We start from the raw sequence: 21917 nt of genomic DNA on the forward strand, positions 1-21917 counted from the left end.
CTGGATCCCACCCACAGTAAGCGCTACTTCTCTAAAGAACACAAAAGCATTCAAACTGACCAATTTTTGACTCCATTGGAAAGTAGTTAATAGAAAAAGTAATAAAGAAACAGAGTGGTTTTTGAAGTGTGTGGGGGGTTGTGGTTTGTTTTTTTGAGTTTTTTTTTGTTGTTGTTGTTGTTGTTTTAGAATTATATTTTGTTCTGAGTTTTAGTGTGCTTTGTGTGGATTGATAGTTCGTTTTTAATAGTCAGTACCCCCTGCATGACAATGTACACTTCAAAATAAAACAGTACCAACTCAATTTTGCTACAGTCTTAGAAACACAAGACCAGCTTGTAAGGTTTTGAAGCCTTTCACATGGTACACAACAAACAGCTTCTGACACATTCAACATTCTTAGGAAATGCAGCACACACATACTTCTAACAGTTGCTATGAAACAGCTAAGGGAACAACATTCTTTAAGTGGGTATTTCCAAATTCATTACAAGACTTTCAAAAGACTAAAGACCCCAAAAAAGGTAGAAAGTATTTCTCAAATGAAGCTACACACTGCATAGCAAACACCTGTGCCACTGCCGCACTCAGACACCTGCAAGCTCCAAAGCCAAAGTCCAACAGGAACATAAGAAAGCAGACATCAGAGGCAGCTATCACGCTCTCTGCTAGTTAACCTTCCGTGAAGCAAAACCACCTTCTCACCAGAAAAAGATAGATGTGTAAACGTGTGTGTATATGTATGTATACACACTCACACGTGCATACACCTGTGCATGGTGTATGTCTCTTTATCACTTGCATCAAAATACACAAGCTATTTTAAGTGCCACCATCTGAACTTTTAGGAGTAGATTATATAAAGGAACATTTGCTATAATGAGCAGGAGAATATTTCCACAACCAGCCAAATTACTTCCTCAAACTGCCTGAGAGGCAGGGAAGCTGAGTCACTAAGAACATCACCACATACAGTGGCTCTGCTCTGCTCTGCCCACCTCATGGGCTCATTGAATCAGTTTTTTGGGTGGAAGGGACCTTCAAGATCTTCTAGTTCCACTAGATCAGGCCGCCCAAAGCCCCATCCAACCTGGCCTGGATCACTTTTAAGGATAGGGCTTCCAAAGCTTCTCTGGGTAGGTTTCCTTTCTACCTCCATCAGTGGAAGAATTGTTCTTAACTCTCAGGATGCTTCGAGTCTCGCTATCATCCATGTGATTTTCAAACAGGCACGAACATCTGCATTATTCTCCATTCTGCAATCTAGGCCAGCGAAGGGAGGGAAGGAACCCTTTCTGCAGGGTTATAAGAGATTATATTTAGCCATTAAAGTCCCAATCTAATCCCATTGTCAGTAATTTGCCAACAAAGAGCTTCAGCTCTGCTGGATGTGGGGAAGAAGGGAGCATCTCCCGTGAGTCTGATTCTGTTGTAAGTAAACAAACTAATACCCTTCTGAACTAGTTTAGCCCTCCTGAGCAACAACTTTAGATGCTGGGCTTTATTGTGACTCTGTGGGAGTAAATCAAGGGTGAAGCTGGCTGCTCTCAGCCATGCTCTTGGACAAACTCTCCCATTTCTTTCATGTTCTCACAGATAATCAGCTAATGCACAGAGTCACCTCTAAAAGGATGCAGATCTCTTTATGAATATAAAACTGGTAATAATCCAGGAGGCCTGAGCCCATCATTTATTACCATGAAACTGACAGAAAGAATGAAAATTACAGGGAAACGCCACATAATGAGGGGCATAGTGGGCTCCTGATAAACATACAGCATTTTAGGAACTCCACAGGCAAGAGATGTACACTGATCAAAATGCACAGCACAGCTGGATTTTCAAATGGCAGATAAGAAGCTGGGTTAGAGCTAGCAGTCTCCCCACAGTGCATTGCCCACCTCAGCACTCATTTCCCAAAGGGCACAGAAAGAGATGGTGAAAAAGCCCCACAGGGTCACTCTGTCTCATCAAAGCACAATGCAGCAGGCTAAACACAATGTTCAAAATCCAACTTACATTCTGTTTTCTAACTCCAGTCCTTTGAAATAGCACAGAATTATCAGCAAAGGGAGGAAAACAACTCAGCAGCTAAATGCTTGCCTCATTAGCTCCAGTTTGTTTGCTTTACAGTTAATTCCTTTCTCTTTGCAAAACAATCAGCTAAGAATTACTCTTTTCCTCAAAAAAGCACTCAAGCAGAATAAGTAGAACAACTAATATAAACTGGCAGCTGTAAATTAATCTATATGGTAGGCAGTCCGGAAGGCTTTGTTCCTCCCGACAGCTTTGTTGGCCACACACCAGAAGAAACAAAACCAACCCGAAATATTCACTCACATCCGCAAATTAAACATTCATGCTGTTCATTAACAGCAGTGCTAATGCTTAACCTCACCAGATGCTGGGATGAAGCAACCAGTATGGTCCCAGTGCTCTGACCTGCTCCAGTGCCAGGCAGCCCCACCGTCCCCACCACAGCCGTCTGGAAAACATGCACACGTGCACAGGCTGGCAAACAAGGAAAACACAGTTCTTCAGTCACTACTTCATTACCTCCCAAACCTCCCATACTTTGTAAATTGGCGTGCATGAGTCTGTTACACACAGATTGCAGACTATATTTATCTTCTAATTCTTCAGGTGCCCCTAATTCACACTCATGTATCGTTAATGCAGAATGCTTAGTTTTTAACCCCTGTTTTTCTCAAATTTATGTTGAGCTTCTCATCAGTGTACGCAAAGTTGAACACAAGAACTGAGTTTGCACCTTCAGTAAATTAGACCACCCTGATTTATAACCTCTACAGTAAGGAGAACAAAAGTACAGCTGATCTGTAAAGGCAAGTATAATGTTATTTCATTAAGTCCTTTGTTTGAAAACAAATACTCTATCAAACAGATTATTATATCAGAATCACTCTGAAACCTACAAGAAAAGTATCTCAAAACCTCTGATGGAGAATCTTACAACTATTTACTTAATACTGAGCTGGGAATGAGAATAAAACAAAGAAGGCTGACTGTTTCCTATATTCAGATGATTTCTGTATATTACTCAACACAAAAATATATTGCTATACTCAGTATAAAGGTAACAACGTGCTCGTTTGGAGCACCCAGATCTAAGCTTCTCCTGGGTTTTTCAAAGAATATGGTAGCACTAAAAGCACTCTTAAAACCAAAAAGCAAAACAAAACAAAAAAAACCTCCCTCTTCATTTATGGTGTCCCTTGAAGAAAAGACATTATATATAGTTTCTCGTATTTCATACTGCAGTATGCAAATATAATGGGGAAAAACAATCAAAATAAATCACAGTCCTCTTCTTCACTGTAGTTTAAATGTGTTTCACCCAGGAAAGTAACTGCTAGCTGATTAACTTGCAGTATCATCATGAATAAGTGCATGACATGTCACAGCTCATTTGGCAAAGCTGCAAGAATTTAGCTCATCCTATGCTGGACGCCTACCTCTCTAAACAAAGGGAACAGGCACACTCAGAAATACCCTCTTTCTGAGGTCTAACTTTTGGTTTCTTAATCTACAGCACCAATGCCAAAGAAAGCTCCCACTAAGCCACAGAGATTAAAGCATTAAAAAGAAATAAATCTTGATATGGACCTGGGATTCTTACCCAGACCAGTTGATACAGCAGTAATGTAGGTTTTGCAGAGAGATGCTGGGATCAAAGCTCACATTACTACGCTTAAATATGAAAAACAGATATAAGAACTGAAAGGTAGAGGCAGATGTTTATGGCTGCTGCTAACTTGTGATTTAGGATGAAACCAGTAAATTTTGGAGTGGTGCATTGCCAACAAAAACAAGCACCCTTCACGGAGAAAGCAATTCGGTAATACCTTCAAGTACATTTCTACTCATCCATATCCTTCATGCCACCTGAGTTCATCTTGAGCCAGAGGATTTTCATCTTGGTTCTTATTACCGTCAGACACTGAATTCCCAGAAGCACAGGTCTGTCAGGGCTGACAAGAAGGAAATGCAGTACCACAGCCAGCAGCCACACTCAGAGCAGGCATTAGATATCACTGATCTCCAGGCTCTACGGGACTCTGCACATCAAGTCCCTAACATCTACTCAGATAGATGAGGTACACATCAAGCCTAAAGTAGTTCTGGATGTTTCTTAAGGAGATTCTGTTTTATATTTTTCTAAGAATTTAACCAAATCAGAAACACTTGCCTGTTTCCACAGTGTAGCTGTATGTTCACAGCGTCTCTGATATACAATGACCTGCCAAACAGGTGTATTTTGCTGTCTCTGTTTGTATGAGGAAAAGCTGGAGTTCATGCTGAACCAGTTAAGCTGGGAAGAAAGGACTGTTTCAGGTTGTTGTTTTTTTTTAAGCAAGCTTCAGGCATACAATTTGGTAGGAATGGAGCATCAAGATTTGTTTCTGCTTCAACAGAGACCAAAGGTTTGTCCTAGCAACAGTGATCCACTAGCTATGTCAGGTAAGGTGCATGTGCTTCTGTAGCCAGCACTGCACACAGAAAGGAATCTACTACCATCTCACAGGTGCCTTACATTTGTCATTACCCTGCCAGGGAGGAAGGCGAAAGGAAAGGCCACCACAGTCCCACAGAGAGGCGGTTCTGGAGATGGACAAGAAAGGCAGAAATGCCGCCCAGAGAAGTCTGCTTCAGAGAAACTGGGAACATCAGAATTTTGTGAAAAATAGCAAAGTTAAATCCACAGATACCCACAGCAAGGGACACAGAAAGAAGGCAAGCAAAGCTGCCTCTGAGCTGTTCAGATGAAAAAGCTCTTCTGTGCCAGTGAGATGGTCCCTTCCAGCCATTCACTGCAAAGACAATGTACCTCACAATACACTTTGGGAAAACAGCAGAAACAATAAAGGCTTCAAAAATTATATTTTTTTAAATGTTAAAAAAGCCTCTAAGTAGGTGGAACAGCAAGAGATAGAAGTGATAAAGAAAAAGAGCATCATTCATGCTGCTATGCCTGAGGAACACACACCAGAAACATTAAAACAAGCACTGGAAACTTCTACCTGCTACAAAGAACATTGCAATGACATTTAAATGTATTTCTAGAAAGGAGGCTTTAAAGTAGTGGCTGTAAGCAAGATGAGTCACATGAAGCCAGGCAAAAACCCAATGTTACTTGTTCAAACCATTCTTCTGCCTGAAAAAAAGAGGAAGCAAAATCTTCTACAATATCTGGATATTTATTTGGAAGGAAAATGTTTCACATATTTTTACTCCAATAGTTGCAAGACTACAAAAAAAAACAAATTTGAGCCACTTTAGTATCATAGAATCACAGAATCCTTAGAGTTGGAAGGGACCTTTAAAGGTCATCTAGTCCAACTCCCCTGCAGTGAACAGGGACACCACAGCTAGATCAGCTTACCCAGGGCCTCATCCAGCCTCACCCTGAAAATCCCTAGGGAAGGGGCATCCACCACATCTCTGGGCAACCTGTTCCACTGCCTCATCACCCTCACTGTAAAAGATTTTTTCCTTATATCTAACCTAAATCTACCCTCTTTAATCTTGAAGCCATTTCCCTTTGTTCTAACACAACAGATCCTGCTAGAGTTTGTCCCCTTCTTTCCTGTAATTCCCCTTTATACGCTGAAAGGTTGGTATCAGGTCACCTCACAGCCTTCTCTTCTCCAGGCTGAGCAGCGCCAGCTCTCTCACCCTGTCCTTGTAGTAGAGGTGTTCCATCTCTTGAATCATTTTTTGGGACTCCAACAGGTCCATGTCTCTCCTTAACAGAGGACTTCATTTTTATTTCAAATACATTGAAGTGCTAGCTCCCAAATGTCTCCTCTTGACCAGTTTTCTTTTCTGACCTACACACATTTAAGTGTATTTAGTAATTAGGAAAGGAAAATCTTTCCTGACAACTCCTTCCTTCATGCTGCCTGGAATTAGGCAGTTCTTCCCAATTCACTGCCATCTCAGTGTAATGCAAATATTTCCTGATGATGCATTTATTCAAAAAGAAGCATGTAAATACATTCTCATACTTTATGGTTATAAACTTCTAAGACGAGCCAACCCTTCTCCTCTCTCCTGTAACATCATCTTGCATGATGGCCTGTTCCTGGTCCCTGACATGTTCCCCCATAGCCAGGCTCCAGTCTGCTCCAAAACCTGCAGCCTCAAGCTCCAGCAGAGCCAACACTGCCTTATGCTCTGCAGATCAGAGTGTATTGCTGCATCCCTAAAAAGCACAGTGGATATTACCACTAAAAGGGTTACAGCAAACTATAGACGTTCTCATTTCTAACTGAGTAAACTGTGCAATTCACAACAGCTAGGGTTGTGTCCCAAGGGCATCATTCTTTGGCCAAAACACACCTATGCACATTTCTGTGCACTGCTTCCATGGCTAAACCACAGCAAAGAAACATCCTCTTTGTGGACACCATGCTGTCAGGGCACTCACGGAAATGCTCAATAGCTCTAATCAGCAATACCACACCAAACCTTCTGAGGACAAACAAAGAATTGCAGGCCTGACTTTACCAAAACATAGAAACAAAACAAAATTATACCACCATCAGTTATTCTACCCACAAACACATATATTTCAGTGTCGTCTGTCGAGATTTCCCTTAGCAGCTGCAGAAGGCAAATGTATCTCCTGTTTAATCCGCTCTCCACGTGGGAAAATGGCTCCTTTTACCAACTGAATGCATGCTCTACATTTTATTTATCTATGTAAATCTCTGCTGCACCATTAGGCATTCTTTTGTCAGTGTCATGAATGAATTGGTGAAGAGTCACTGGTTTTTAATGGGGAGGAGCAGAAAGGCAGCGACAATGAAGAGGCCCTGTATTAAACAAACGTGCAGCCCAGACAGCTCTGCTCAGGCCTTAATCTCCATCTGTAAGACATGTCCATGAACGCTTTCACTCAAAAGAAAAAGATTTCACATGGCAGGTGCTCTGCTTGCTGATGAAGTGGAAACCTCCATTAGCTCAGGCATTGGGCAAGCTTTAGAAAACAAAGAGCAAAAGGGAAAAGGGGAACAATACAGTCAGCAGCCTCAATACAGAGCCAAGCAGAAGGAAATGGGCTCTCCTGCTAAATTCTCACATTATTATTCATTAATAAATTTCAAGAGACTAAATAACATACTGGTCCAATGCACTTGTTGCTCACCTGTAAGGAAATCAGATGAGGCCAATACAGAAATAAGTCTGATTATCTTGGCCTCCCATGGACCTTTGTCTGCCATGCTTTGTTTTGGCACTGACTTCCAAAATTATGCTGTCACTGCTGGTGCAAAACTCCTTCTGCAGTTCATGTCATCTGGAGGAGCCTTTATGCATCTCTGTGCTTCAGTGGGTTTCTGAGTCATTCCAAACCTCAAGTGAAAATATATCTTTCCTTTCTTGAGCTTTTTTAATTTCTCTGTCATTAATTACCTCTGCAATAGTATTATTAAAGTCACTGAAGCATTTGGCATAAAAATTGTGCAAAAGACTCTCAAAAATGATCCACTGCAGAAAATCTACCCTGAGCCTCCATAACATTTAGGTGAGAAGAGGAAAAGCTGCTTTGTGTTAGAAATTCAGTCTTGCCTCTGGCACTCTCCTGGGATATCTCATGAATGACTGGAAATGCCTTGTCAGAGTAATAAGCATCAGTGCAAAAGTTGCAAAGAAAAGAAAAAACCCTCCCTGCTACTTCGTTTGTTTGGACAATATTCAGGAAGATGCAACCCTCAGTGCAATTGCCCAAGTAGTACTCCTCACATTAACCCCCCATTTGCAGTTTAGATGGAGGTAAACTCCCATCCTAACCATGCTGGTCCTCTATGGAGACCTCTAGCACCACGAGAAATGACCTTACCAAACAAGCTTTGGTGTTTGAAACACCGTTACAATAAAAAGCAAAGCAGCCATGAGAAACAGCAGAGCCTTTCAGGCTTACTGCATGCAATACAATAAATAAATTCCTTCCTTCCTTCCCAGATGAACTGCAAGTAAATACAGCAGCACGACCCCTAGAGCTTTTGTGTACTTCACAGAATCACAGAATCGTAGTCACTTCAGAGAGCCAGTCCATCAGCAGTTTCACCTTGTTTGTAAAAACTCAGAAGCAATACTGACATTTACATCTCACAGACTGACGTCTAAGACCTGTAGAAATTTCCAGCTCCTTTCCCAGCACAGAGCACCACAACTTCAGTGTGTTCACACAGCTCCTGAGCATCCACGCCAAGCCTTGCACTTCTCTCCTTCTGTTCCAGCCAACTCTGCCACCGCTCTTTCACCACCCTTCCCAAGAAGTAGGTTATTAGCAATGCTTCTTGAGTATTTTAGATGTGTTCCTAACTCTAAAATACTGCCAGTCATTCAGTTCACATACAGTATATGTTTGCCTCAGTTCCATAGGCCAGATATGCTTCCAAAACAATGCCAGTTTGTGATAACAAATGTTATCTGCAGTTACAAGACTGGTAGAGCCAGAACAGGAAAATTACAAGAAAGTTCTGCTGGAGACATAAACAATTATTACGTGATAGAGCCTGATAAAATATTCAGCAACACTGCAGCAAAAGAACCAGTTTACCTTAACAAATTAACACAAACATCTGTTTGTGAAATTGAGGAAATAAGATTAGGCCACTGCTACAGTCCATTATTCTAACACAAATTCAGACAACATTTATAGGTCTATATAGGTCTATAACTAACCTATTATGGACAACAGTTTGGAAAGTAATAAAACCTCAGCTCTGAATTTTTCAGTGGGTCTCCTCGAAGCAAAAAAAGCAGAACTGTTTTGAACACCCAAATACATGCACTGCAGTCTCAGTGTAGGAAAATCAGCAGGTTGTTATGCCACAGACAAAATCCAGCATCACAAATACTACTCACTGATCCCTCACAATCATATGTGGTGAAGCATTTGCTACTGGTGCTGTAGCAAGGAGTGAAGGATGCAGCAGTGCCCATGGCTCTAGATCAACCCAAGCTGACCATTTACATGTCAATGGCTGCATCTCCAGAAACCACCAGCTCCCAGGCCAAAGGCTTGAGCAGCCGCCAGCATCCAGCAGGGCACAGTGAGGCGATTCATCCTTCATGAAGGTGTAAGGTTAGAAGTTCTGCACTTAATAATCATCTAGGAATACCTCCAGTTTGTGTGATCCATGTGCTTGAAAAATCCTTCTTTTGACCTGGCCCTAACCCATCAGCATGTACTCCTGTGCTTCACTCTCTTCCCACATCTCCCCTCCTGGATCAAGAAGCCCTCACTCTGGGCTGGGAGCTGCCATGGGGCCATCCTGCAGGGGGTTTTGCAGGGAGGTATTTGGGATGGGGACAGGAGGAACAGAGTGACTTCTGTCCACTTCAACTCCAAGTCCTACTCTGCTGCGATGGGTAACACAGTGTTCTGTTTGACTCCACAGGGGAAAGAAACACTTATTTTTTGATGAAACAGCAGCATTTTATGAAGGCAGTGGTCCTGTGTCCAGGAAAGGCATGAGAAGAAGCTGCAGATGGAAAGGGGGGAGGGAAAGACAGGAGGGTGTCTCCCAGGGCTTTGTTAAGAGGACAGAAGGGCAAATATCTCATGATGAAATGCCTCATTGGCCAGCAGTGGTCCGTGTGGTGCAAATGCGCTTAGCCAGACAGCCATCAATTTCAACTGCTAAGGGCTTAAAAAAAGTGTGCAAAAGGCACTGAAGGCAGGTTGCAGGGAGCTGGGAGCGGCCCTCTGCCCAGGTCTGGGTTAAAGCCACAGCTTCAGATCACCTTCCAGTAAGCAAGGCACAAAGCTTCCAGGAAGCCTGATGTGAGGTAAAAGGAGGCTGAGTGACTACAATAACAAAACAACAGGACTCATTATCCTAGGAAATCAAAGCAACAGCTAAACCCTGTGAACACATCCCAAGCGCAAAGGTGACCTGATATAGCTAAGACAACCTTACAGCATGCTTCTGCCAAAATGCAAAATTTACCCTCCTTGCCATGGGCTTGGCCACCTATTCCTGACTCTTCTCTCACTTGACCCCATGGTGAGCTGGGTGAACACACTGATCAGTCACTGAGCCAAGCAGGGGGGCAGGTGAGATGTGAATGGGGTTACCAGGGCAGACCAAGTGATGGGACTGAGGAGCAGGAGGTGAAAGAAAGAACAGACACCATCTTAGGCAACTGGTCAACTGGATTTGACACACTAAATGATGTTGAGCTGATCCCTGACATTTAGGGGTCTTGGAATCATGACGATAAGGTCAATGAAACAATGAAAGACCCACCCAGTGGCTGAAGCCTTTTTATTAACTGGAACAAGCATTAGAAACTGCTAGGTAAAAAAACAAAAAAAATCCAACACACAAAAAACAGAAGAGGGCCTTGAATGGATCACAGAATCACCAAGGTTGGAAAAGATCTCCAATATCATCCAGGCCAACCATCCATGTACCATCAATATTTCTCCACTAGACCATGTCTCTCAGTACAACATTTAAATGTTACTTGAACACCTCCAGGGTCAGTGACTCCACCACCTCCCTGGGCAGCCCATTCCTGTGCCTGACCACTCTTCTGAAGTATTTCCTAACATCCAACCTGAATCTCCCCTGGTACAACTTGATACCATTCCCTCTAGTCCTATGGCTAGTTACATGGCAGAAGATGCCATCTCCCACCTTACCACATCCTCCCTTCAGGTAGTTGTAGAGAGCAATAAGGTCTCCCCTGAGCCTCCTCTTCTCCAGACTAAATAATCCCAGTTCCTTCAGCTGCTCCTCATAGGGCTTGTGCTCCAGACCCCTCAATAGTCATTGAATAAATGTACAATGCATAAATTACAGTCCAGATCTCAAATCCTGCATGCACTTCTAGCTTGCCCATCCAAACAAGAAACAGCAGCTTCCACACAGTGCTTGTCTGAGCCAGAAACCCCTAGAAAGCCATGGAGGAAATTGCAGGGAGGTGACGTGGGACAGCACAATGTAAGTGGCATGTGGATGAACTCTTCACTGTCTGTTACAGCAAAAATAAATAAATCAGAAGATGATATGGTAAGCCAGTTTTAAAAGCAAACAAGAAGAGGGTGAAATCTCTGCAATTTCTTGTCTAAGGACACTGAAGACGCTTAAAGTTTACATGGGGACAAGGAAGAGAGGTCATGTACACAGAAAGGAAATTTACTGAGGAACAGCAAACACACAAAATCTCATCTAGCCCTGAAAGTCCCTAAGCTGATAGTATTACAGAGAATGTTAAGAGGAAGTAACACTTCTGATAGTATTTTTGATTTTTCTCTACCCTAGCCATCTACTTCTGGCCATTGTCTGAGACAAAGTAGAAGAGAACTTTTGGTCCAGTTGAGCCTACACAGACGGTTTTCCTGGCCTGTCTTACAAAGTATACGAGAGAAAACCTGGGAAAGGTCAGGAGCGAGGCAGAGGCTGGAGCTGCCCAGCAGGCATTTTAAGGCAGCAAGGCACATACTGCACACATAAGGAGCAGCAACGTAGTGCTCGTCCTGCAAATCTGGCCTTGCCACCCTTAAGGAAAGATATGCAGACTGCTCCTCGGAAGTGGTTGGGCACCACTGGTTTTACACCTAAAGGGAGAAGAAATGCAGCAGTTATTGAAAGCTGCTGTAATGATTAAACATAATGCCAAACTCATCTCAACATACACAAAAGGCAGAGATGAACCTTCGGGATCTCTTTAGAAAGTCTTTAGATGGAAATCAGAAATGAATCATAATGCAAAGACAAGTAGAGTCACGTTGAGATAAAAATCACACAGGGATCAAGTTCAAAAAGGACTCAAAAAACAAGTTTCCAATAAATGTTTTAGAACTAAGAAGAAGAATTACCTATTAACAACAATAGACGATACAAGCAAGTCCATAGAACTTCATGCTTTTTTTGCTAACACCTTTGAAGTATCAACTGCAACTAAGCACTAAACAATTAATTAAAGTAAGGTTTAGCCACAGAAACTATCGAAGATAACAGATATAATATTAATTGATTATGCTAGAAGCTACAAGTTGGCAGGTCCTAATGAAATTCACCTTAACATATCTACACAATAACCAAAACAATATCCAATTCATCATTATTCAGAGGAATTCTAAGAAGAAAACTAAGAAGAGAGTAGATGAAGTCTAAAAAGGAAGGCTAACACTGTCACCGAGAAAGTGAAAAAATTAAAACTAATGGAATTACAAGCTGCAGTCATACCCTCACCAACCACAAATGAATTGCTGAGCAGCCACAACGTGCATATAGAAATGGCAATGAGGTAATAAAAACCAAACGGTACAGGAACTGTCAAAAAATTGCATCTAAGATCTCCTTCAATAGGATAACCTGCCAATAGGCAAAATAAAAGAATACTGTATCTTAATGTCAGTAAAGTTTTGACACTCATGCACAAACTAAAGAAATAAAATAGCAGTGTGCACAGGTGGCCAAGAAGGCCAATGGCATCCTGGCTTGTATCAGAAATAGCGTTGCTAGCAGGAACAAGGATGTGATCATCCCTCTGTAGTAGACACTGGTGAGGCTGCACTTCGTGTCCTGTTTCAGTCTGGGGTCCCTCACTACAAGAAAGACATCAAGGAGGCCCTAGAGTGTGTTTGGAGAAGGGCAACAAAGCTGTGAGGGATATGGAGCACAAGTCCTCCAGCACTGGAGGAAACCACTAGTGAGGCACAGTGAATCACAAATGAAATGCAAATAAATAAAATAAGGCTGAGTAATAAAAGATAACTTTCAGGCTGGGACATGTTAGCAGAGAATAGAGAACAGCGGGTGTTAGTAGGCAAAGTAAGAATTAAATACAATAGCTCATTTTTGGGAGCAAGATATGCCAGTATGACTTAGGCTGTGATTTAGAACCAACAATTAAACTGATGAAAAATGTAAAGTAATGCTACTGTAAAGTAGTCTATGTTTAATTCACTTAATATACCTTGATGAAGAAATCTTAGGCTACGTATTCAAGTACGTATGCTCCTCCAGATCTCTCCACTGCAACAAGAGATAAAATGAAGTATGAATGCTGATGTATATTTTTAATTTTAATCACTTTGCATAGGAACACCAGACTGAATTAAATTATAGTAAATCTCATCCGTGTATTTCACCTCTAGGAGAAGTAGCTACAACACCATCCAATTTTTGCTAGAAAAAAAGAACTATAAAAATACACATTAAAAGCTGAGCACTTGCAGCTGTTTTTCAAATCCCTTAAGCTGTCTGTAGAGAAGGTAGTAGAGAAGTATGGCAATTTACAACATAGGAACAGAGAACGATAACACAAATGTAGAAATTTGTGTTGACAACCTATCATGAAAAAGCAGTTTTCATCCAGCACCTGCCCAAGCTGGCTCCACTGAAAGCTGAACAACTGCACACAAAACACAGTTATAAAGGATACAGACATTACTTTCACAAATACCAATGCTGCAGCAGGACACAGCAGCTCACACCATGAAGCACCAAGCTGCTCATTCAGATGCTGGGCTCCCTGGCCACTCAGCACCAGGACACAAGCAGCAGCTTTGACATCCTCCCCGCAACAGACCAAACAAGCCTTTTTTTCATTCAATATACCCTCCCTACAACATATTGCTTGTATAATACAGTCAGTGACACAAGGGAACTTTAGATAAAATGCCAAGAAAAATTCAATTTCTAAATATAGTGCTGTACATAAATCAGAAAGAATCCTATAACCCTTGCTCTCCATGGACAGCAATAGATCCATGCTCTGTAGTCTTCCTTAGTAAGTATTCAGTCTAAAATCTGACTATATTAATGTATTTATGTTATCAGAAAAAAAGTGTTCTGCCTCTGCTACCAAGATGATGCCAAGCATCATGGAAAGCCAAATGAACAGGCTTTTCTGTACGTACACATGTACCCCAAAGCAACCCCAAAGTGCCCAGGCCTCTACCAATACCAACAACCAGCAACCTATACCAACAGAACAGAGCTCAAATTAGGAAAAGAATGAGAACAAAAAGCCAAAAAGGTCAGACAGAGAAACAAAGAAATAATTAGACACAGAGGTAACAGGGTCTGGTGATGTGACCAGAATAACTACATTCCATTCCCAGGCTTGATAGTGACTTTCTTTGTGTGGTTAATAAATTCAGTTAAATTCTCTATGCTTTTGCTTTACAAGCTATAAAGATTCCAGCACTAGATTTACTGTGACATACAATGGCAACCACTACCTGTTGCACTGAGCAGTGGTTCTATAATGAACATAAAAGATGAAAGTATAGTTGCAGAAAGTAAGTTAAAGGACAAGACAGAAAAAGGACAAGATGTAGAGGAACAAAAAAAAAAAAAAAAAAGAAGCCTGAAACAAACTGACTCTTTAACCCAAGCTTAAAAGAGTGAAAAAACATTAATGTTTCTGAAACACAAATTTCTATTTGGTACATGCAGTATTACAGCCTAGGGCAAAAGCTCTGACACTCAGGACAAAGCAAGCCATCTTCTTTCTACAGACAGTAACAGAGATGTGTGAAAATAAGGAAATTGTTTGTATCAGTTATATTCTACAGGATTTTGTACTGAGTGAGCACAATGAATCATGTTCTAGGAAAATGGCATATTGAAAAAAAATTATAATTGAATAAACTAAGAGCAGTATAAAAATTGCTGATTTGCTTTTTGAAGATTTATTTAGGACACATTATCAAATTAGCCTTGTGGCAAAGCTCTCTCCTTGCTATATGGCATCTCAATCTTCTCCAAGCTTCAGACATATTTCCAGGAAGAAGGAACACGGTGTAAGTGTCCTGAAGATGGGCTTTGCTGGCTCAGTCTCCTACCTTCATAAGAATAGAGGCTCATAAAGAAAATAATATCAGAAATGACTAATGCTAATCACAGTAACATATGCCTCTATTTTTACACTGTCCTCCCTTCTTCTGCCAGATGCCCCTTTTTATTCTTTTCATCTCCTTAATGAAGCTCAGCTATTTAGATCTGGTGCTTCGATTTTAGAAAATGACATAACACACTTTATAAAAATACATTATCGTTATTATTAAGACTGACAGTCTCTAATGGAGAAGGAAAAAAAAAAAAAAACAATCAACCAACAACATTTAGTTTTCCTATTCAAAGACATAATCAGCATTGCCAATATACCACAGCGTCCAGAGTCTGAAATCAGCAGCAAATCTCCAGCCATCAAACTTACTGTCTGAATTAAAGCCAGTATAGAATACTTGTTCACTGCAGATATGGTCCTATGCATAGGATTGTACATGATGCTTTGTCCCCATCTGGGTGGGTTTTGTTGTTGTTGCTTGCATTGGCAAAAAAAAAATGATGGTGCAATATATATAACCAAATCATTCATCAGCCTATATCTGGGATCCCCCTGTGTCTAGCAAATCTGTCTGTTATTTTGCTCACTGTCAGTGAATCACCCTCCTAAGACACCATGAAATTTTTCATTTTGTTTTCATTCTTCCATCATATGTGGTGAAATTATGTTGCTAACTTGCATGACCTTATCACATAAGCTTTTATACAACTGATTTTTAATTTGCCTTATGGTTGGACTTGATGATCTTAAAGGTCTTTTCCAACCTTGATGATTCTATAATTCCAAATGAAATAGAAGAAAGGAATTTAAAAAGTAAAAAGCAATATAAAGTCAGCATTTCAAACTCACATTTATCATTCCTTTCAAGGGTGATTTTCATCTATCCTCAGGAAGCCAGGAATGGGTGGAAGTTCTCATTTGGCTATTTTCTGTCATAATGAGGAACATGGTGATAAAAGCAGAGCATGGCAGCCATCAAAAGTTGTCCTGCTTTGAGTGCAGAAGGCAAAGGCATGGAGCAGATGCAGCCTCCGTAAGGAAGCCTCTCAGCCCATCACCCCTCTCAGGAAGACACAATCACTGCTTCCAAGAGGGAAGAGGCAAGGCTTTTATAACTCACAGCTGCAGCTGCTTGGGATCCAGAGCCAGAAGCTGCCACTACCCCTGTGGTGATGGGAAAAGGGAGTCTGAAACTGGAGCCCAGCTCCCACCTCATGAACAAAAGCATCTGAACTGCCTCATAGCACACAACTGCTCGGATCTGATGCAGCCTTCTAATGCAGCGGGCATCCCCAAACTGCCCAGGAAAAGTGATCAGCACTGGAGAAGAGCCATGAAGGTTAAGTTAACTTATTAAGGTTTCAGACCTATTCATTTTTGTTAGGCAGACAGGCTGCACTTCTATACCATATGGTACTATTCTGCACGTACACTGAAAGAATATTTTTCTTCAGTAAGTGAGATGGGCTTTCATATTTCTGATCACGGCTGTTTTTACTGACAAGTGAGATTAAAAAGACAGGCTAAGGTTCTTGTATACAGTAACGCAATTAAGAGAAGAGAGGTCCCTGAGGGTAGCAGGGAGCAGAAGATCACACAACACTTCAGGCAGTTTGCTCAGCATTAGTCTGTTTGCTTTACATTTAACAAACCATGACCTAGCTAGGAACTCTGACTAACAGTCAATGCTTTTAGCACGTACATAAAACAGAAATAGCCCAGGGAAAAGGTTTGCTCCCGAGGTCAATCTAATGGGAGAAAATTCACATATGGGTTTGCATTGATCTAACTAAAGGGCAGCACAGATCAGGGCCAAACGCTCTACAAAAATGGTGCTTGTGCAAACGTGCCAAGAGGGGCAGCTAGCAGGTGCTATAAAGGCCAGTAAAGGAGAGCCTGCTATGGAGGCTTGGAGGAGGGGTTGGAGGGCTTGGAGGAGAGGTTTCCTAGCACACGGTGACCCTCCTTCCTGCCCCACCTTCCACAGCCATCAGAACAGCAGCAACAAGCATGAACAGAAAAAGTGCTGTGTAGGATACCATAACAAAAACAGTAGAAGAGACTAATGCTCTTCTGATCCAATGGTTAAATATGGAAATTCAGCAGCTTGTTTTCAGAAGGAATCTTTTTTGGCATACCTTATGACATTTGTAATGCAGATAAAGGGTACTGCAAGAATCCCTTTAGCATGCTGGAATTTACCAGAGCTCTTTTTACCTTTTCACACAAGGCTAACATAATGGTTCCCAAACCACAATACATACATTGCTTTTGATTTGTGTCTAACAGCAAATAATCATAAGCACTTGTCTTGAAGGGCTGTAAAAGAAGTCAGACTATTACAATATTTATTTCAGTTCTCACATGCCCAGTGAGCTGATTGCAGTGGAACTGCAGCTCTCTTTTAACTTCTTGTATGGATTCAAAGCTTTCTCTTCTGCTTGCAGTAGTTTCCTGTTTTTTTGTTGTTGTTTTTAGGGCAGGTGGAAGACCAGCCTTTTACTATAGAAACAGCTGGATCCAAATAAACTTGCCATACAGTAGGCAAAAAGATACACAGGTTTAGAAGTCAGGCTATAAAATCATTACTGAAGTAAAAACAAACAAAAAACCCAGCCAAATGTATAAATAATAGAAAACAACTCCCCTCCCAACATTAACACCCCCCTGCCCTGCCTGCAGTGCACACATGACTTCAGGCATGCAGATAAATGCATCTTTTGCCAACAGGATTGCACCTCATGCTAGTTCTGACCAAGCTAAGCTTGGTGAAATACTGGACTGAGCTCTTCGGCCCTAGAGAGAGGAAGGCAGAGGCAGGAACATGCACGGAAGCGCAGCACCTATCAACAGGAAAAGCCCAGTGCTCCAGCAGAAGGTGGTAAAGCTAGAGGCCAGGCAGGGCTGCGGCAGTTGTTGCGCAAGCCACAGGGAGACATACCCCAAATCCTGCATGGAGAGAGAGCAGGGAGCTGCCCCAGCCTGTCTGGGAGCAGGAACCCTCTCTCCTCACCCTTCTGGAAAGTCTCAATTACATCGCTCTTTTCTATTAAAGAGCAAGTAAAAAGAATGAAAATCCTAAATTTATCCTCCTTCCAGCTTGACGGTATTGAAATGTCCACTTCAGGATGCCACCATTAAAAACACATGAAATATAACATATGGGAAATGTCAAAAGCTCTTGTGTGAAAAGTGTAGGTCTAGAGATGGCTGGCATTCACCTGGTCACCCTATTCCTATTGACAGATTTCTGTGATTGACTATCCCAACAGTTTTTTTCCTTAAAAACATTAGGAAAAGAAATCTTTCCAACATAAGAATGGAAATTGGGAAAACTGACTCCACTCATGCTAAAACCCCAAGTACCTGAAAAAAAGTACTTGGATGTGCTGTCATTCCAGTCTGGTTAATTGTACTACTGGTCTGCATTTGCTACGGTGATGTTATTTAGAGATGAGCTGTTGGTCTGCTATCTGATACAGAGACCAAGCCCACAGCTTTGCAGGGTCACCATAGGCCCTTACAAATCATCAGGGGCTTATATTCCTAACAGTACATCCATCAGAGATCTGACAGACACTAAAGCAACCAACGTGAGACAGAAGTGAGTATCTGCAGAGAACTGAGAACTACACACAGTTTCAGGCACAAGCAGACCATAGATTTACCATGGAGAAAAGAGAAGCCATAGATTTATTGGGGAGAAAGGAGAGACGAGCAGAATCGTCAGGGTAGTCAAACTGCTGACTCAACATCTAGTAATGACAGAAAAGGTGGAGGAGAGGCATCTTCCTGGGGCTAACTTGGTGGCAACTGGAAATGCTGACCACTTTTGAAAATAAAGATCAAGAGATGACTATTTACTAGCTTGAGATTTTGATCAGTGTGATCTAGCTTCATAATTTTACCAAATAGCTTCAGATCAAATCTTGCGATGCCTTTGTTATTTTGTCCAATTACTTCTGGAACAACTGACCTCTGACAAGATTTCATAGTTTCACCCACGAAGCTGAAAGCACAACATAAACCTTTTGATGCAAGCATCCTTAATGCCTCCTTCTGATTAGTTACATTATCATTGCTTCATCACCTTCCTCAGACACTCACTGCTCCAAAGCTCAATCAAGGGTGACAGACAAAGAAAGGACAAAGATGTAAGGGTAACTGAAATAATTACTAGACACAAAACAGTGATGTGTTACTATTTGGAGATCAGCAATACACTTGAAAGCTTTTGAACCAAAAATGGTCTCACCTTCAATCAGAACAGCAAAATGTATGAGGATTTAGACCCCAACAGAGCTGTTCTAATACTGAAAGCGTGTATATTTTTGATAGACCTCCAGAGGTCCCTTTCAAACTCAACTGTTTTGTGACACAAACGAAGTTAGAGAATATTAATAAACATACGTATCATTAGATTATGAGAAAGTACTGTCACTTTAAAAATTAATTTGTCCTATGAATGTTGTGAGAATCCAGTTCCAAGACTGATGTTGCATTTAATCTTCTTGCCGGAAGAAATTTAAGAGCAATGAGCCTAAGGATAGTTTCATACAGGAATACAGCTAGATGCAGTGATGGTGGAATCCTTCTTCATCAGGGGAGTAGTATTTGGAATAACCCTTTTAAAATATCTACATACCAACAGAAAACGAAAGCAAAACAGATTTTTCTCAGAGAATGGTAGGCTGATACCGCTAAGTCATTTTGGAAAAGCGTTCCAAATCTTGACTCCCTTAGAGGCTTAACTATTCAAAGCAACCACTGGCAGTGTCTTTTTTTAATCATATTTTTGGGATAGAAGCTCAAAAATGAAAACAATCTTTAAAAGACGGGAGAATAAAGCTGCTTTTCCATGTAGTCTATGTGTGTTCTCTGTGTAAGAGCGTTTCCATTGTGTGTTCAAAATCTTTGCTTGCAAAGAACATCATGAGTTTCATGAGCCACATTTTCAAAAATGGAGAAAACATGTCCTGTTTATTGAGTTTGCCTGCAAAATGATGGATGTGTCTTCCAAAAAGCAGTTATGAAACAACCATTAGATCAATCCTGCTTTATCTGTCCATCCACCGGAAAAGACAACACTGCAATCAGTTTGGGTTCACCTTGTATAAAATAGAAGGTGAAACAGAAAGAGCAGGAATATCTACACCATCAGATGACCTGACCAGCAATCTAAAACCACATCCTATAGTAAAACCTTAGCTTCCTCCTTCCTAAAGAATCAAAGGCAACATGATGACTTCATATGACAAGAGAACTGTTTATATTATTTTTCCTCATGAAAAAAGTTGTCTAAAATAGGATTTTCTGGAGACTCTGAGACTTCATATCTATGTGGTTGGCCAAATCCACGCATGAAACCCAGCTCCACATCTACCCATATCTGAGCAGCAGATGTTACTCCTCCCCAGGAACTTATCAACGACTCAGCTCACACCACCACTCGCATCCAAAGCCCTGGGAAGGTGTGAGGCTGCATAGATGATGCCATACAATGAGGCATCCTTAACCTGCCTCTCCTTCCTAGAAAAGGACAAAAAGAGAAGGCATTCTTACAAATCTCCTGTAAACAGAGAAGGACAAGCATCTGGTAACAACCACTCCATTAGCTTAAAATCATAGTGTTTTTTTGCAATCTTAATGATTCTAAGATGATCTAGTGCAATCCCAACCTACCACCACCATGCCCACTAACCACGTCCCTCAGTGCCATATCCACACAGCTCATGAACACCTCCAGAGACGGTGACTCCACCACCTCCCTGGGCAGCCTGTATCACTGCCTCACCACTTTCAGAGAAGAATTTTTTCCTAACATCCAACCTGAATCTCCTCTGGCACATCTTCAGGCCATCACCTCTCATCCTATCACTGTTACCTGGGAGATTAGGCTGACCCCCACCTGGCTAGTACCTCCTTTCAGGTAGTTGTATTGGTAAGATTGTACAGCTGAACAGGTTGGTTTAGCAGTAGAGCTCAGTATATTAGCTTAAGGACTGATATATTACAGTAGAGAGAGATAAGTTCTCCCCAGGACCCCTCTTCTCTAAACAACCCCAGTTCCCTCAGCTGCTCCCCATAGGACTTGTGCTCCAGATCCCTCACCGACTTATCTGGACATATTTCATAGCCTTGATGTCTATCTTGTAGTGAGGGGCTCAAAACTGAACACAGTACTCAAGGTGTGACCTCACCAGTGCTGAGTACAGTGGGATGGATCACCTCCCTGATCCTGCTGGCTCCACTATTTCTAATACCAACCAGGACACCAATGGCCTTCTTGGCCACCTGTGCAAGAAGGCTGAGCTGATCCTCTTTTGTTACCTTCTTTTGAACTGGAAGAGAGAGGAGGAGGTGTTAATTGCTGTCCTATGACACTTGTCTCTAGCCTACCTGAATTATGGGGTGGGAGAGGAATGGGAGAAAATGCAGAGGAAACTATCCCTATACATCTTGAATGTCATACAATAGAGAACCCTTAAGGAGGGTAGGGCAGCAGCCTGCATAAAACACGATCAAGTCTGGACACTAGGTCCTGGAGATCTGCAGCAATAGCACCAGGCAACAGTCCATTCCTTAAAAACATACATGCCTTCAGAAAATTCCTCCCCTGCTCACCATTCTGCAGGATTGCACAGCTTACAGCTGTGACTTTTCTTGGGCAGCTATGCACTGTGATTTTCACAACATTCAGCATTTTCTGTCTTGAATGAATACTTTCTACAATTTCAAAACAAAACAGGGCAAGGTCTGAAGGGAACCGAAAGTGCCACCTCCTCCTGTGTTACTAGGTCTCCACCTGAGATCTGAAGGGGTCTCAGCTACTGCAGCTGTTCAGAAGGACAAAAGGGCAAACTCTCTCATGCATCCCTTTGTCAAACACAGAACTTGGACACAGTGTGGAAAGAAGCAGCCTAATTCACAAATTAGACATTTTGTCCAGTAAATTTTAATACAAACTATGGGTTAGGATCTTCTGAAAAACTCTCTCAGAGGAGAGTGACTGCCAAGCAAACACAGCAGCAGCCAGCACAGAAAGTTGGCAGCAGCGTGTGGAGACATGGCAGCCC

General features: G+C 41.7%; 1 protein-coding gene across 4 annotated transcripts in view; it reads right to left on the reverse strand.

Moving 5' to 3' along the window:
- Positions 1 to 21917, reverse strand: part of ANKRD6 (ankyrin repeat domain 6) — a 109920-nt gene that overhangs the window by 66186 nt on the left and 21817 nt on the right. Inside the window, exon 2 of one of the 4 annotated variants that reach the window (XM_085217641.1) lies at positions 2399 to 2511. The exons of the other annotated variants lie outside the window; for them this stretch is intronic. The gene's annotated coding sequence lies outside the window, so the exon portion shown is untranslated. The remainder of the gene's footprint in view (positions 1 to 2398; positions 2512 to 21917) is intronic. 4 annotated transcript variants of the gene reach the window in all.

This window comes from Meleagris gallopavo, chromosome 2, assembly GCF_905368555.1.
Source record: "Meleagris gallopavo chromosome 2, MGAL_WU_HG_1.1, whole genome shotgun sequence".
In the NCBI taxonomy this organism is placed as follows: Eukaryota; Metazoa; Chordata; class Aves; order Galliformes; family Phasianidae; genus Meleagris; species Meleagris gallopavo.